Source organism: Petromyzon marinus, unplaced genomic scaffold (assembly GCF_048934315.1).
Source record: "Petromyzon marinus isolate PM22_M1 ecotype Great Lakes invasive population unplaced genomic scaffold, UKy_Petmar_22M1.pri1.0 PM_Scaffold_58, whole genome shotgun sequence".
NCBI classification, from domain to species: domain Eukaryota; kingdom Metazoa; phylum Chordata; class Hyperoartia; order Petromyzontiformes; family Petromyzontidae; genus Petromyzon; species Petromyzon marinus.
The window spans coordinates 200,731-215,962 of record NW_027423590.1 but is presented as its reverse complement, the minus strand read 5'-3'; positions in this window follow the sequence as shown (position 1 = coordinate 215,962).

The window sequence follows — 15,232 nt, the reverse complement described above, 5'->3', positions numbered from 1 at the left end:
CTCCTCATTCCCTCTAGTGAGCAACACTACACTCCTCTTACCCCACAACCCCCTCTCTATCTCCTGGCTCCCTCGCTCCTCATTCCCTCTAGTGAGCAGCACTACACTCCTCTTACCCCACAACCCCCTCTCTATCTCCTGGCTCCCTCGCTCCTCATTCCCTCTAGTGAGCAGCACTACACTCCTCTTACCCCACAACCCCCTCTCTATCTCCTGGCTCCCTCGCTCCTCATTCCCTCTAGTGAGCAGCACTACACTCCTCTTACCCCACAACCCCCTCTCTATCTCCTGGCTCCCTCGCTCCTCATTCCCTCTAGTGAGCAGCACTACACTCCTCTTACCCCACAACCCCCTCTCTATCTCCTGGCTCCCTCGCTCCTCATTCCCTCTAGTGAGCAGCACTACACTCCTACCCCCTCTCTATCTCTCCTCCCTGGCTCCTCCCCCCCCTCTCTTACCTATATAGCAGGGGTCTCAAACTCGCGGCCCGCGGGCCAACTGCGGCCCGCGGAACGATATTTTGTGGCCCCCTACTCGACGTAAATTTTTATTTTATTAATTATTATATATTTTTTACCATAGCTCAGGCTCGTGACAGCTTCCGGTGTTTGTTGACAAGTTAGCCAACGCGAATTAGCAACGTTAGTCACTTGGTTGAAACGTGATTCCAGAGTGACATCAAGTGGAAGGAAAATATATCCTGTCACCCAGTGCAAGGTACAGAGGACTTAGGAAGTGGGCGGACTCAACAAGAGTAATCAGTGACCTAATAAAGACAACAGAGTGTTGCAACAGGAAAGGGAATATAATTACATGGATAGCAAATAGCATGAGATGGGTGGCAAGAACAAAAGCCAAATGGTGGTTGGAACCTGAATATTATAAAGAAGAAGTTATAGATTATTATTACAAGAGAAACAAAGACAAGGAAAAAGGACAGATGTGCAATCGCAAAAGAAAACGAATTTACCAAGAACAATTTAATCAAAAAGAGCGAGAAATTAAAAGATATAAAACATGAGACAATGCACTTGATGTTAAGAATTAAGACAGGTGGAGTAACATGGACACCAGAGTTAGCTCAATTGCATTCAGAGAGATTTGGTAGAGCAGAAGGATATGTAGGACGTAAACAAAAAGAAGAAAATCTAGATCACTTTATGAATGTGAAAGGTATAAACACCTGAGAGAGAACACGATTGATAAATTTAATAATTATAAAAAAACGAAGTGCTCAAAAAAAGCTATGAACAATGATAAAGTTTTCAAATACCTCTCAGAATATATAGAAAGGGCATACTAAATAAGATCCCAAATACTCAGTTATTGGGATAAAAACATGTAAATATATCACAATGGAAAGCCCACCTTAAGGGTGACCAAAGCGCTGTAAAAGTGTATGGTAGGCAGAAGCCAAAGCATTGATAGTACCGTAATTGGCCAGACCACCGCTCAGGAGATATTCCGCCAGCTGTGTGATGCCATTGTGGATGCCGGTTTACCATGGAAGAGGTTTGCTGGAATACAAACTGACGGAGCGCCATCAATGACAGGGAGGAGAAATGGACTGGTGGCACTTGTTCAAAGAAAACTGGAAGAGGAGGGTGTGGAGGAGGCCATTGCTCTGCACTGCATTATCCATCAGCAGGCCCTTTGCAGCAAATGCCTGAAGTTTGACAATGTGATGTCTATATTCTTAGCTCTTTCGGTAAAGTCACGTTGAAGGGAAACAATAAAATAATAAAATAATAAAAATATATAAAACAATAAAAATTCTCACGACGTTTCGACCATAACACAAACAGTCGTCATCAGGTGTGTCGGTTTTCATTTATTTATTTTTAAATGGTTTATTTATTTAAAAAAAACGTCAGTGCCACGCGCAGTGATTTGGCAGTTTATTTAGAAGGACTAGTCCATCTATGTTCTGAAAAGAGGAGGGGGGAGACGAAAAATTAATGTATGCTGTCTGAAAGCCACTGTAAGCGTGAACAATCAATTAAGACCTGAAATGGTTAATCAAATCTTTCCAATGATTGCTAAGCCAGAATCCATCTTCACGGTTGAAATTGTCTCTGTGCTTTTATATGTGGACAGCCTCATGAACGAATCTCTCATGGTAGCCAGACGGCTTACAAAGAACCTCTGTCTTGGAAAAGTCAATGTCATGTGAGCCTACTGAATTATAACAATGATCTGCCACGGCCGAGGTGTTGGTCCTACCGTATTTAAGGTCTGCTTTGTGTTCACGAATGCGGTCCGAGACATGGCGTTTGGTTTCTCACTTTCGTGAACACAAAGCAGACCTTAAACACGGTAGGACCAACACCTCAGCCGTGGCAGATCATTGTTATAATTCAGTAGGCTCACATGACATTGACTTTTCCAAGACAGAGGTTCTTTGTAAGCCATCTGGCTACCATGAGAGATTCGTTCATGCGGCTATCCACATATACAAGCACAGAGACAATTTCAACCGAGAAGATGGATTCTGGCTGAGCAATCATTGGAAATATTTGATTAACCATTTCAGGTCTTAATTGATTGTTCACGCTTAGTGGCTTTCAGACAGCATACATTAATTTTTCGTCTCCCCCCTCCTCTTTTCAGAACATAGATGGACTAGTCCTTCTAAATAAACTGCCAAATCGCTGCGCGTGGCGCTGACGTTTTTATAAATAACTAAATACACCGTTTAAAAATAAAGTAATGCAAACCGACACACCTGATGACGACCGTTTGTGTTATGGTCGAAACGTCGTGAGAATTTTTTTATTGTTTTATGTATATTTTATTTTATTGTTTCCCTTCAACGTGACTTTACCGAAAGAGCTAAGAATATGAATTACTGCAGTCACGAAAGCTTTAAATAAAAATGTGATGTCTGTCGTTGTGAAATGCATCAACCATATCAGATCCAGGGGCTTAAAGCACCGGCAGTTCCGCGCCTTTTTAGAGGAAATAGAGTCAGCATATGAGGATGTGCTCTTCTTCACCGAGGTACGTTGGCTCAGCAGGGGAAACGTCTTGAAGAGGTTTTTTGAGTTGAGAGCAGAAGTGAAAGCCTTCATGGAGAAGGATGGGATGGCTTTTCCTGTGCTAAGTGATCCCAAATGGCTCATGGACTTAGCTTTTTTTGTTGACATCACACAGGAGCTGAATGTACTGAACAAGAAGTTACAAGGCCAGGGGCAGCTTGTCAGTGCTGTCTATGACAAAGTCAGAGCATTCTCCACAAAACTTGTGTTATGGAAAGCCCAGCTCTCTCAGACAAACCTCTGCCATTTCCCAGCAAGCAAGGCACTCATGGACGTGGGCACACCATTCAGTGGTGAAAAGTATGCTGATGCCATTCTAAAGCTACAGGAGGAATTTGATCACAGGTTTGCATACTTCAAGACACACAGAGCCACTTTTCAAATTTTTACTGACCCCTTCTCCTTCGATGTGCAGATGCCCCTCCTGTGCTTCAAATGGAGCTAATTGACCTGCAGTGCAATTCTGAACTCAAAGCGAAGTTCAGGGAGGTGAGTGCAAAAGCAGACAAGCTTGGACAATTTTTGAGAGAATTGCCCCCCACCTTCCCTGAGCTTTCCAGGATGTTCAAGCGGACCATGTGCCTTTTTGGGAGCACATATCTGTGTGAAAATCTCTTCTGCACCATGAACTTTAATAAGTCAAAGTACAGGTCCAATATTACTGATGAGCATCTTCAAGCCATACTGAGGGTCTCAATTGCTTCCTCCCTAAAGCCAAATGTGGCTCAGCTGTGTAAGAAGAGGAAGCGCTGCCAGGTCTCTGGCAGCAAGGAGTAGGTAAGAGAAGCCTATGTTCTGAAGAACCGTTCATGTTCTGAACTGTTATTAATAAAGATTGAAAAGATTGGATCAGTTGTACTTTTTTTAGAATACTTGATGTGGCCCAGCCTCACCCAGACTCTACCTCCAGCGGCCCCCAGGTAAGTTGAGTTTGAGACCCCTGCTATATAGCCTCTTGTTACAGCAGCCCTTTTGCCCACTTCAGAAATTGTTTCTTGCTGTGGTTGTTCCACCTGATGACGGATGCTTGTGTTGCGCCCAAAACGTCGTGATTTGATTTATTTTATACCTATGTGACTTTACTGAAAGATCCAAAGAGTATGGATCCCTGCAGTCACGAAAACTTCAAATCTAGATTGTGGTCTGTGTGTTTACTATGTGTACACCGTGTGTACACTGTGTGAGTGATCTGTGTACGCTGTGTGTTGTGCATGTTTACTGTGTATGCTGTGTGTACATTTGTGTGCGAGATACATTTGTACACGGTTGGCTACGTACAGTGCGGAAGAAGTTTAACATGCATACGTCTAAGATGTGTATGGTCTGTGTGTGTAATGTGTACATTGTACGTTGTGTGTGTACATTGTATGAATGTACATTGTGCGTGAGTGTGATGTGCGTGTGTGATGTTTTTATATTGTGTGTGATTGTGATGTGTGTACATTGTATACATGCGTAAAGTAGAGTCGACACTAGGTTGGAGGGGGTCCGTTCTTCATTTTCTCCCAGTGCAGAGGTGGGCCGTCAGGGCAAGCAAGGCCTTCTCTGCTGGCCTAGAGATTGTTAGACTCAGAACATTTTATTTTTTATAAATTAATATATTTTCATTAATTCTGTATGTATTTTGCAAAGTTCATTCCCAGCAGTCTATTAATGTCATGCTCATTGGTTCTTTCGTATGTAGCAATAAAATAAATGACGTTTCGAACTCAACACAAGCGCTCATCATCAGGTGGAAATGGGGCAAAACACATAGCGAAGGAACACACAGAGGGACATCACGCACATAGCACACAGAGAATGGCAAACTGCACGGAGGCTAATACAGCAAGAAGATGGGAGACGTGAACTCAACAAAGCTTAGTAACATAATGTGATGCAAACCATTCGGTCAACAACACAGACACCAACCTGGTTGACCACGTATTTCAAAAGACTGCTACATTTTGCGTTCATCTTCTGGGCTGAACATACCAACGTAAACAGAGGACAAGGACTTGTGAACAGACACGAGGTACAAGGTAGCAGAGATACAGACAGAGAAGACACACAGGGAAATATGTTTTGGGCAGCACAGAGGGACAACCAGAGCAACACCACACCAAGAGACACACACATGGAGAGGCACATACAGAAAGACGCCCGGAGGAATAACGTACAGGGACTTATATAGGCTGTAGAGGTGGAGGAAGGGAAGGGGCGGAGAGAAGGACCAATGCAGGCAACAAAGCGTGGGGAACAATGGGGAAAAGACAACGGAGAAAGCACATGGGAAAACTAAAACGGAGACACCAACCACGGTAAACGAAAACTAAGCAAAATTACAACAAGTAGAGATACATACACAGAGAAGACAACACAGGGAAAGATGTTTTGGACAGAATTGTAATGACAACCTCCCTGTAGAGGTGGATTAATTTAGATTTGAAGCTTTCGTTACTGCAGAAATTACTACAGTGGTACCTCGGAGATCGAACGCCCCAGAACTCGAACAATTCGGTGATGGAACAAAATTTTCGACCATATTTTGCCCCGACATCGAACAAAAATTCGGAGGTCGAACAACTGGAAAAACCTGTTTGGGCCGAGACGCATAGCCAGGGTGACCGAGACTAAGCGAATGACCCAGTTTACGCGTAGCTCTCGTCCTTTATCACTGTAAAGTTCCTGCCCCACAATACGACTTCTCTCATCCAGCCCATGGACCAACAGGTAATTTCCTACTTTAAAAAACTCTACACGAAAGCCCTTTTTCAAAGGTGGCAAAATGGGCTGAGTCACACAATTTTGTAGAAAAATATCATCCAGATAAGGCAGTAGCCAGCAGAGCAGGCGAATTTTATAATGATAATGCATTGAGTAATTTCAGAAACATCTTAAAACGGAGGCAGAAACAATCCTCTCTTGATCAGTTTTTAGTAAAAAGGCCCTCAAGTAAATGACAGTTAGTGCTCGAAAAAAGGCAAAGAAAATAAAGAACCCCAGAAGGGCAGTTACCCAACGTTTTTATGGAGGGGGACTCCCCTTCCAAGCAACACTGACACCTCCCCTCCTCACCACCTTCCACTCAAGCCATCCACTCTCCTTACAACAGGTAAAGTGAAGTTCAATGTTCCTTTATTCTATAAATTATAACTGTGTTTCTTGTTTTTTGTATGCTTTTATGTACTGTATTTTAATATTGTAAGCTTTGTGTAAAAATGGCCCATAATAGGAGCATCCTTGGGTGGGGAACCAATTAATGCTATTTCCATACATTCTTATGGGGAAAATTGATTCGGTGTTCGAACAATTCGGTGTTCGAACACGGTTTTGGAACGAATTAAATTCGATCTCCGAGGTACCACTGTAAACTCATTGGTTCTTTCAGTAAAGTCACATATGTAGAAATAAAATCAAATTTAAATGAATCACAAATAAAATTTAAATAAATCACGACGTTTCGGACGCAACACAAGCACTCATAATCAGGTGGAAATGTCTAACTGTGTTGTTGGCCGACTGCTTCCAGTGCAGCTCATATAAATTAGAGTTTTTATCCCATCATATATTCAAGCTGTGCTTTTTTTGGGTGACAAAGCAAATGGGGACGATGTTGTTGATTGTCATATCCTTTAACCAATCAGATTTCCAGTTTGCCATGTTGGGCGTATTCTTTGACACACCGGAGCCTTCTAGCTTGCCTTGCCGCCTACGTTAGCATTTTTAACGTGGCGCGATCGGAGGGCCAGTTAGCTAACTATAGTAAAACTAGCAAGCACGTAACGTAGAATAATCTAAGATTTATTTAAACTTTATTTCGTGACGTTTCGATTTTTAGATGTAGTGCTTTAAATTTTTTGTTTAGATTTTTACTTGGCCCTGTTGTTTTTTTAACACAATGGCTGAAGGAGGAGAAGAAATGGATTTGGTGGCGGATTTACTGGCAAAGCTTTTTTTGAGAAGGACATTTAAAGAAAAGTCAGGCCTGTTACTAGCTATTTATTATTATTGCTTGCTTTAGATCATTGCCGCTGGTGTGAATGATATTTAGATTCAGTGGCCTGGCTGTGCCTTTGAGTGTGCGTGGTGGCATGTGGGTTTAGGCCCAGCAGCTTGGCTGGAATCTGTGGGGGAGCCTGTTGAATCCTGATTGTGTTATTTGTGTTTTACAGCATTTTTGTTTGCTTGGTGGTCGTATGAGTAAATGTGACAGGTTGTTGTGAGTTTGTGCTTGTTTCTTTGCTAATGACATTGATTTGGGCTATGCGATGTCTATTTGTGATGCAGCATCTTGTCATACTGCGTAACAGTGGTACATCCTTGATGGTTTCAGTCACCATGTATTCATGTCTCTGCAATTAGTGTATTTTAACTCTCATCGGTGTTGAGTCTCTTGTTAAATCACTATTCCACTCGATAAAGGTTACGGTCACTGTGAATATGGGGTGGTTACGTCGAATGACATGAGCCTATAGCCCTAGTGTCATGGTGAGATTATTCGAAGGCGGTTTAATTGCAGGCGGTTTAATTGCAGGAGGATAGCACTGCAGACCTAGGTGTAAAATACACGGCCCGCCACTGCCCCAGCCCATACTTGCCCACAGCCCTCTCCCAATACGTTCTCCGCCAGAATGCCTCGAGGCCCCCGATGCCCCCCTCCTCTAACTCCACATCTGCTCCTCCCCTCTCCCACTGTTCCCACTCCACTGCCCCCTCCTTTTGGCGGGAATACTCTCCATGCCCCCCAACTCACTGTCCATCTCCATTCCTACCCCTGACATCCCTTACATCACCTCCCCCCCCCCCCCCCCGGGGAGAAAAAAAACGTCCGTCCTCGGTTCTGCCTACCCCCCGACCATGTCAGTCTCCTTGTGAACCCTCACCCCTATTTACAGTTATAAGCAACCCTTAACCCCCCAGTCACCATACAATTCATTCAACAACAACAACATCCATTGAATGGTCTGCCCCGGTCTCCAGCCAGTGCCCCGTAACAGCCCGGATATCCAAAGGGTGTAGATGACCGCGGTGGCTCCCTCTGTCGGAGCCCCTCTGGTCGTGGTGCCCGGTTCGGTGGCGCCGGCATCACCTCGTCCCGTGCTGCAGTCTTTCCTGCCCCTGCGACCACTGGTCGTGCTGCCTCTCCGTCAGGCCTCACATGGGGCACTGTAGGTGACAAGGGAGCACAGGGCACCGAACCCCCCGCAGGTCGGCAAGTAGCGGCCAGCGACCTTGGCTCGGACAGGGGTGATGATGGCGGTGAATGATGGCGTTGCCTCAGCGGAGGATGATGAAGGCAATGGAGGTGGAGAGATGTATGATTTAAGGCAGGTGGGGTGTACAAACCATCGTCGCTTACCCAGACTACTCGTTATAATGTGAAGAGTCTAGCGCGGGACGGACTACTCACTATAGTGTGAGAAATGTAGCACATGACGGACTACTCTCTATAACGTGAGGAGTCAAGCACTTGATGGACTACTCGCTATAATGTGAAGAGTCTAGCGTGTGACGGACTACTCGCAATAATGAAAGGAATCTAGCGCTTGAACTACTCGCTATAATGTGAAGAGTATAGCGTGGGACAGACTACGCACTATATAACGTGAGGAGTCTAGTGCATGATGGACTACTCACTAAAGCGTGAGGAGTCTAGCGCGTGACGGACTACTGGCTATAACGCAAGGAATCTAGCACATGATGGACTCCTCGCTATAATGTGAGGAGTATAGCGTGGGAAAAACTACTGGCAATGTGAAGAGTCTAGCGCGTGACGGACTACTCGCTATAATGCGAGGAGTCTAGCACAAGGACTACTTGCTATAACGCGAGGAGTCTAGCACTCGATGGACTACTCGCTATAATGTGAAGAGGCTAGCACGTGACGGACTACTCACTATAGCGCGCGGAGTCTAGTGCATGACAGACTACTGGCTATACTGTATAACACGATGAGTCTAGCACATATGGACTACTCGCTATAACGCGAGAAGTCTAGCACATGGACTACTCGCTATAATGTGAAGAGTATAGCGTGGGACAGACTACTCGCTATAATGTGAAGAGCCTAGCGCAGGACGGACTACTCACTATAGCATGAGCAGTCTAGCGCGTGACGGACTACTCGCTATAACATGAGGAATCTAGCACATGATGGACGATTCGCTATAACACAGGGAGTCTCGCTCGTGAACTACCAACTATAATGTGAAGAGTATAGCGTGGAACAGACTACTCTAACATGTGGAGTCTAGTGTGTGATGGAATACTTGCTATAACGCGAGGAGTCTAGCAGGTGGACTACCAACTATAATGTGGAGAGTCTAGCGCGGGACGGACTACTCAATATAACGTTTGGAGTCTAGCGCGTGATGGACTACTGGCTATAACGTGAAGAGTATAGCGTGGAACAGACTACTCGCTATAATGTGAAGAGTCTAGCACGGGATGGACTACTCACTATAATGTGAAGAGTCTATTGCATGACGGACTACTCTCGATAACGCGAGGAGTCGAGCACATGATGGGCGACTCGTTATAATGTGAAGAGTATAGCGTGGGACAGACTACTCACTCTAACATAGTGGCGGGCCGTCTATTTTACACCTAGGCCTTCAGTGCTATCCTCCCGCAATTAAACCACCTTCGAATAACCTCACCATGACACTAGGGCGATAGGCTAGTGTCCTTCGACGTAACTACCCCATTTTCACAGTGACAGTAACCTTTATCGAGTGGAATAAAGTGATTTAACACGAGGCTCAACACCGATGAGAGTTAAAATACACTCATTGCAGAGACATGAATATATGGTGACTGAAACCATCAAGGATGTAGCACTGTTACACAGTATGACAGGATTCTGCATCACAAATAGACATCGCATAGCCCAAATCAATGTCATTACCAAAAAAACAAGAACAAACTCACAACAACCAGTCACATTTACTCATAAGACCACCAAGCAAACAAAAATGCCGTAAAACACAAATAACACAATTTAACACGTAGGCTTTCGCGACCAATATTATTCATAATAAAGGTTTTTGGGTTAGACCGCGTTATTTATAAATGTGTCGTAACCCTCCACCACCCGACACGGCCAATCAGCAAAAAAATGTCACGTTGACAAAAGACAAATAATTCACTACTTTAGCCCACCGGTGTGTTTCTAAAGGCCTTAACTTTGCCGTTACCCCACGCACAATTCCAGTGGATGAGATAATTGCTGAGATAGAATCAGCAGTAAGACTCCTTCCACATAATGAGGCAGAGATGACTAGACATGAGGTTGCCAAAATAATTGAGAATAGCAAAGTTCCAAAAGTAAATATTAGCTCTAACGAGGCAAAAGCCTTAAGAGAGCTGCATGTAAATAAGGATATCCAAATCCTGGCAGCTGATAAAGGCCGCACTACTGTAGTGATGTCACGAGCCGATTATGATAATAAAATTAGACATTTACTAGAGGAAAGTACCTACATTAAAATTAAACGAGATCCAACTAATACTTCAGAACATAAGACTACTGCAATAATTGCAAATTCATTAATCCCTAAGAATGAGTAATACCAAATTAAGCCAAGGGCCTCAAAACCACCTAGACTCTATGGGCTACCAAAGATTCATAAAATCGGCATCCCATTACGACCCATAGTCAGTACAATTGGCTCTGCCACATATCAATTAGCAAAATATATAACTAAACAAATACAGCCCTACATCGGTAGGACATCTTCATTCATAAGAAATTCAGAACATCTTGTGAATGTGATTAAAGATATTAAACTTAATCCTAATGATATTCTGGTAAGTTTTGATGTGATTTCTCTATTCACTAAGGTTCAAGTGAACGAATCGCTTAAATTACTTGATACACTAGTAAATAATACAGGTTTACCAAAAGATATTCCGAAACTTGCTGACCATTGTTTAAATAACACTTACTTCTTATGGAGAGGGCATTTCTTTAAACAAAAGGAAGGAGCAGCAATGGGCTCTCCTTTATCCCCTGCTATAGCAAATTTGTACATGGAAAACTTTGAAATAAGAGCACTTGCCTCGAGCACATTAAAACCATCTTTTTGGTTTAAATATGTGGATGACACTTTGGTTGTCTGGCCAAATGGTAAAGATACACTTAATAATTTTCTAAATCATCTCAATGCACAAAACCCGGCCATCCAGTTCACCATGGAAATGGAGGTGAATAACACACTCCCATTCCTAGATATTTTGCTTGGACATGGCCTAAACGGTAAAATAACACACAGCGTTTACAGAAAGCAAACGCACACTGATGCCTATCTGAATGCAGATTCACATCATCATCCAGCTCAGAAATCCTCTCTTATCAAGACACTCATACATCGGGCTAAAACAGTGTCAGATGGTGAAAGTCTAGTGAGAGAGATCAAACACGTTAAAGAAGCACTACGACAGAATGGCTACAATAATGCTCAAATTAACAGAGCACTGAATGCCAAATCACGATCGCAAAGTAATACTGCTGAAAGCAATCAGATTGTTAAAACAATAAAAATTCCATATATCTCAGGAGTAACTGACAAATTAGCCCGTGTTTTGCAAAAGCAAAACATTACAGTAAGATTTGGTACAGTACACAAAATTCAAAAACTAGTATCTTGCACTAAAGACGCATTACCTAAATTATCAACAGAAGGTGTATATCGGATTAATTGTTTATGTGGCAGATGCTATATTGGACAGACGGGACGTAACATCAGCGTAAGACTAAACAAACATCAAAGAAATATTAAATTATCTCAAACACAACTGTCGGCAGTGGCAGAACATGCTTGTCAACAAGGACACTCAATTGATTTTGATAACGTTGAAGTGTTGTGTAAAACTAATTATTACTGGCAAAGACTAATTAGAGAATCCATTGAAATTGAGAGGAATAAAAATAACTTTAATCGCTCTGACAGCTACAGGCTTAGTGCGGCCTGGAAGCGTATTATTAAATAATACATATTACAGTTCCTTATAGGGGAAACACATACTAACGGATTACTAACATAGCATATAATCACTAACACACATTACAACTCATTACTAATAATAACCATTGACTGATTACTAATCGATTACATAATTACAATACCCCCCCTCTGCCTCAAATCACTGCACCTGAAATGAGTTAAATGATGACGTCACCCTGTTGCTCTATTTAAGACCGGGAGCAAGCGAGGGCTTTACCATTCTGGCGAATTGCCCGATGATGCTGGATGTAATTACCAGCGAAACGTCGTACTCAAACTGTAAATGTTGTGGATTCACTCAACACACCGGTGGGCTAAAGTAGTGAATTATTTGTCTTTTGTCAACGTGACACTTTTTTTGCTGATTGGCCATGTCGGGTGGTGGAGGGTTACAACACATTTATAAATAACGCGATCTAACCCAAAAACCTTTATTATGGACAAATAACACAATCAGAATTCAACAGGCTTCCCCACAGATTCCAACCAAGCTGCTGGGCCTAAAGCCACATGCCACCACGCACACTCAAAGGCACAGCCAGGCCACTGACTCTGAATATCATTCACACCAGCAGTAACGATCTAAAGCAAGCAATAATAATAGCAAGCAATAATAATAATAATAGCTAGCAACAGGCCCGGCTTTTTCTTGAAAGGTTCTTCTCGAAAAAGGCTTTGCCAGTAAATCCACCACCAAATCTATTTCTTCTCCTTCAGCCATTGTGCGTTAAAAAACAACACTGCTAAGTAAATATCCAAACAAAAAGTCTAAAGCACTACATCTAAAAATCTAAACGTCACGAAAGAAAGTTTAAATAAATCTTAAATTATGCTACGTTATGTGCTTGCTAGTTTTACTTCAGTTAGCTAACTGGCCCTCCGATCACGCCACAAGAAAAATGCTAACGTGACACTTATCTGCTCTGGATCTGGGCCTCCCCTAGGTCAACTCAGCCTCACACAACGTACACCCAGTGTACACAATAAATACGTAGACCACACACAACACACATTGTACACACATCACTCGCACAGTGTACACGTAGTAAACATTCAGACCACACAGAAGACACACAATGTACATGGTCATAGTGTACACACAACATGGTGTAGACACATCACTCAGATAGTGTACACTCACTCTACACATTGTACACACAACATCCGCCATTCGCCACTAAATGGCAGTGATGTACCCATGGCGCTTTTGCCAGGCCAGGTGCACTTTGAGGCCACGTCAAGTGTCGAACGCTCGCTGATAGGACGTTGTGGAACAGACTAGGTGCCATGGGTTAACTGAGATGACTGGCAGATGCACCAGCTGTACCCCCAACTGTGCCAACATGCTATACTTTAGCCACCCGGTACTCTGCCTGTTGTTGTGAGCATCGCCCATCTGCCCTCCGTTATTGAAGGGTGACTGCCTTCAACTGCCAAGTATTGTCCTTCACAAGCCTCCTTCATATAGACGGATCTTGACAACGATGATACCAGTCTTAAGCAAGTCCATTCAGCCCCACATCATCCTCTACTGCATCAGTCAATCTGTTTTACAGCCCGTGTTACGCCCATTTTGCCCCCCTATCCAGCCAAACAGAAGCTTTTTGGGCATGCGGTGGCTGGGCATGCAGGCTACATGACCCAGCCAATGCAGCCTTTCCTGCCAGAGGAGCTCAACTAATGGAAATGTGTCCAGATCTTTCAAATATTGGTGAGCTCACACATTTCAGCCTGGTTAAACCCAGAATGGATCGTAGGCAGGCCAGCCGGAATGTTTCTAACTTGCACAGATGTTCCATTAGAGTGATCCACGTTTCGCAAGAATAGAAGAAAGTGAGGGCATAACTGTGGCCAAGAAGACCCAAAGCTTTGTGTTCAGAGGGACATACCAGGTAGCATCCACACAGCGTTAAGCAGCTGATGAAAAGATGCCATCCGATTGATTCGGAGTGAGGCCTCTGCTGTCAAACCGGAGCTGGTCATAAGCATACTGTCCAGGTATGGAAAACTCTCCACTGGAAAACTCTCCATTCTCCCCCTCAACATTCCATTACAAATAGAGAGTTGAGGGGGTGGAGTGTTTAATGGCACGAAATACCCAGGCAGGTGATTAGTTTTGGTGGAGCTGATGGTAAGTCTCCACCGCCTTGTGACACACTCCAGGCTCAGCAGCAGCGCCTCTTTCTCTGAGCAGCAATCACCAGATCATCAGCATTCATAATATGGATGACCAATATGGAGCCATTCTTTGACCGCACCCAGGCATCGATCAGCCTCCCATTGTATCTGCACCAGATGTAAATTTCACCAGTACATCCATGGAAAACTTCGCGAACTACGCAGTCGAAAAATATGTTAAATCATGTGGGAGCCAGCGGACATCCCAAGGTGAACAGGGAATGGCGCTGACTCCCAGCCACATAGTTTTACCCAAGCCTACCCACTATCATGAAGGTCCCTAATAATTGTGAGCAGCGAATCAGGGACTCCGAGAAGCACAACGAACAACCCAGAGCCCTGGCTTATTCATGGTAAAATAAGCCTTGATCAGGTCAATACAGCAGAGATGTAGGTGGTAATAGGATTCCCTCCACCCCTGGTGTCGCAAGTCTCATGAAAAATGCCCTTCACCATCCTCGCCTGCATCACTATTCTAATTAAGCATCAATCTCTCCTGTACAAGCAAACCAGCATCAGGACTCAAGGTAAAACAAACTGATTGTTTTGTTTTCATGTTACTTTATTTTATTTACTTCATGCCATTATTTTACACTTTCCCATGCAAATGTATATTTATAGATGAATAATGGTTCCCTTTTTTGTGGAACCGTAACACGTTTCAAAACACTGACCGTATGGGCATTTAAATACAGTACATTATTGTGTTCCTACTTATGAACCGTTCAACGTACGAACGGGTCCCAGGAACTAATTGTGTTCGTAAAGTCGATGACTATCCGTATTCCTTAACCTGAGTTGTCCTTGTTTCCTAAAATATCACGGTTTTTTTTCGTTCCTGAGCTCACGCACCTATCGGATCTCTGTAATATATATGGAGAAATGTAAAACAAATCTAAATAAACTTAAATTCTAAAAACAACACTCAGCATCACTCATCCCGCTCTCTTTCTTTCGGTCTCTGATGTTAACACTCCGCGCGGTGCAAGACGTAGCGAGAGGTGACCCCCCGCTAGTGACGTCATGTCA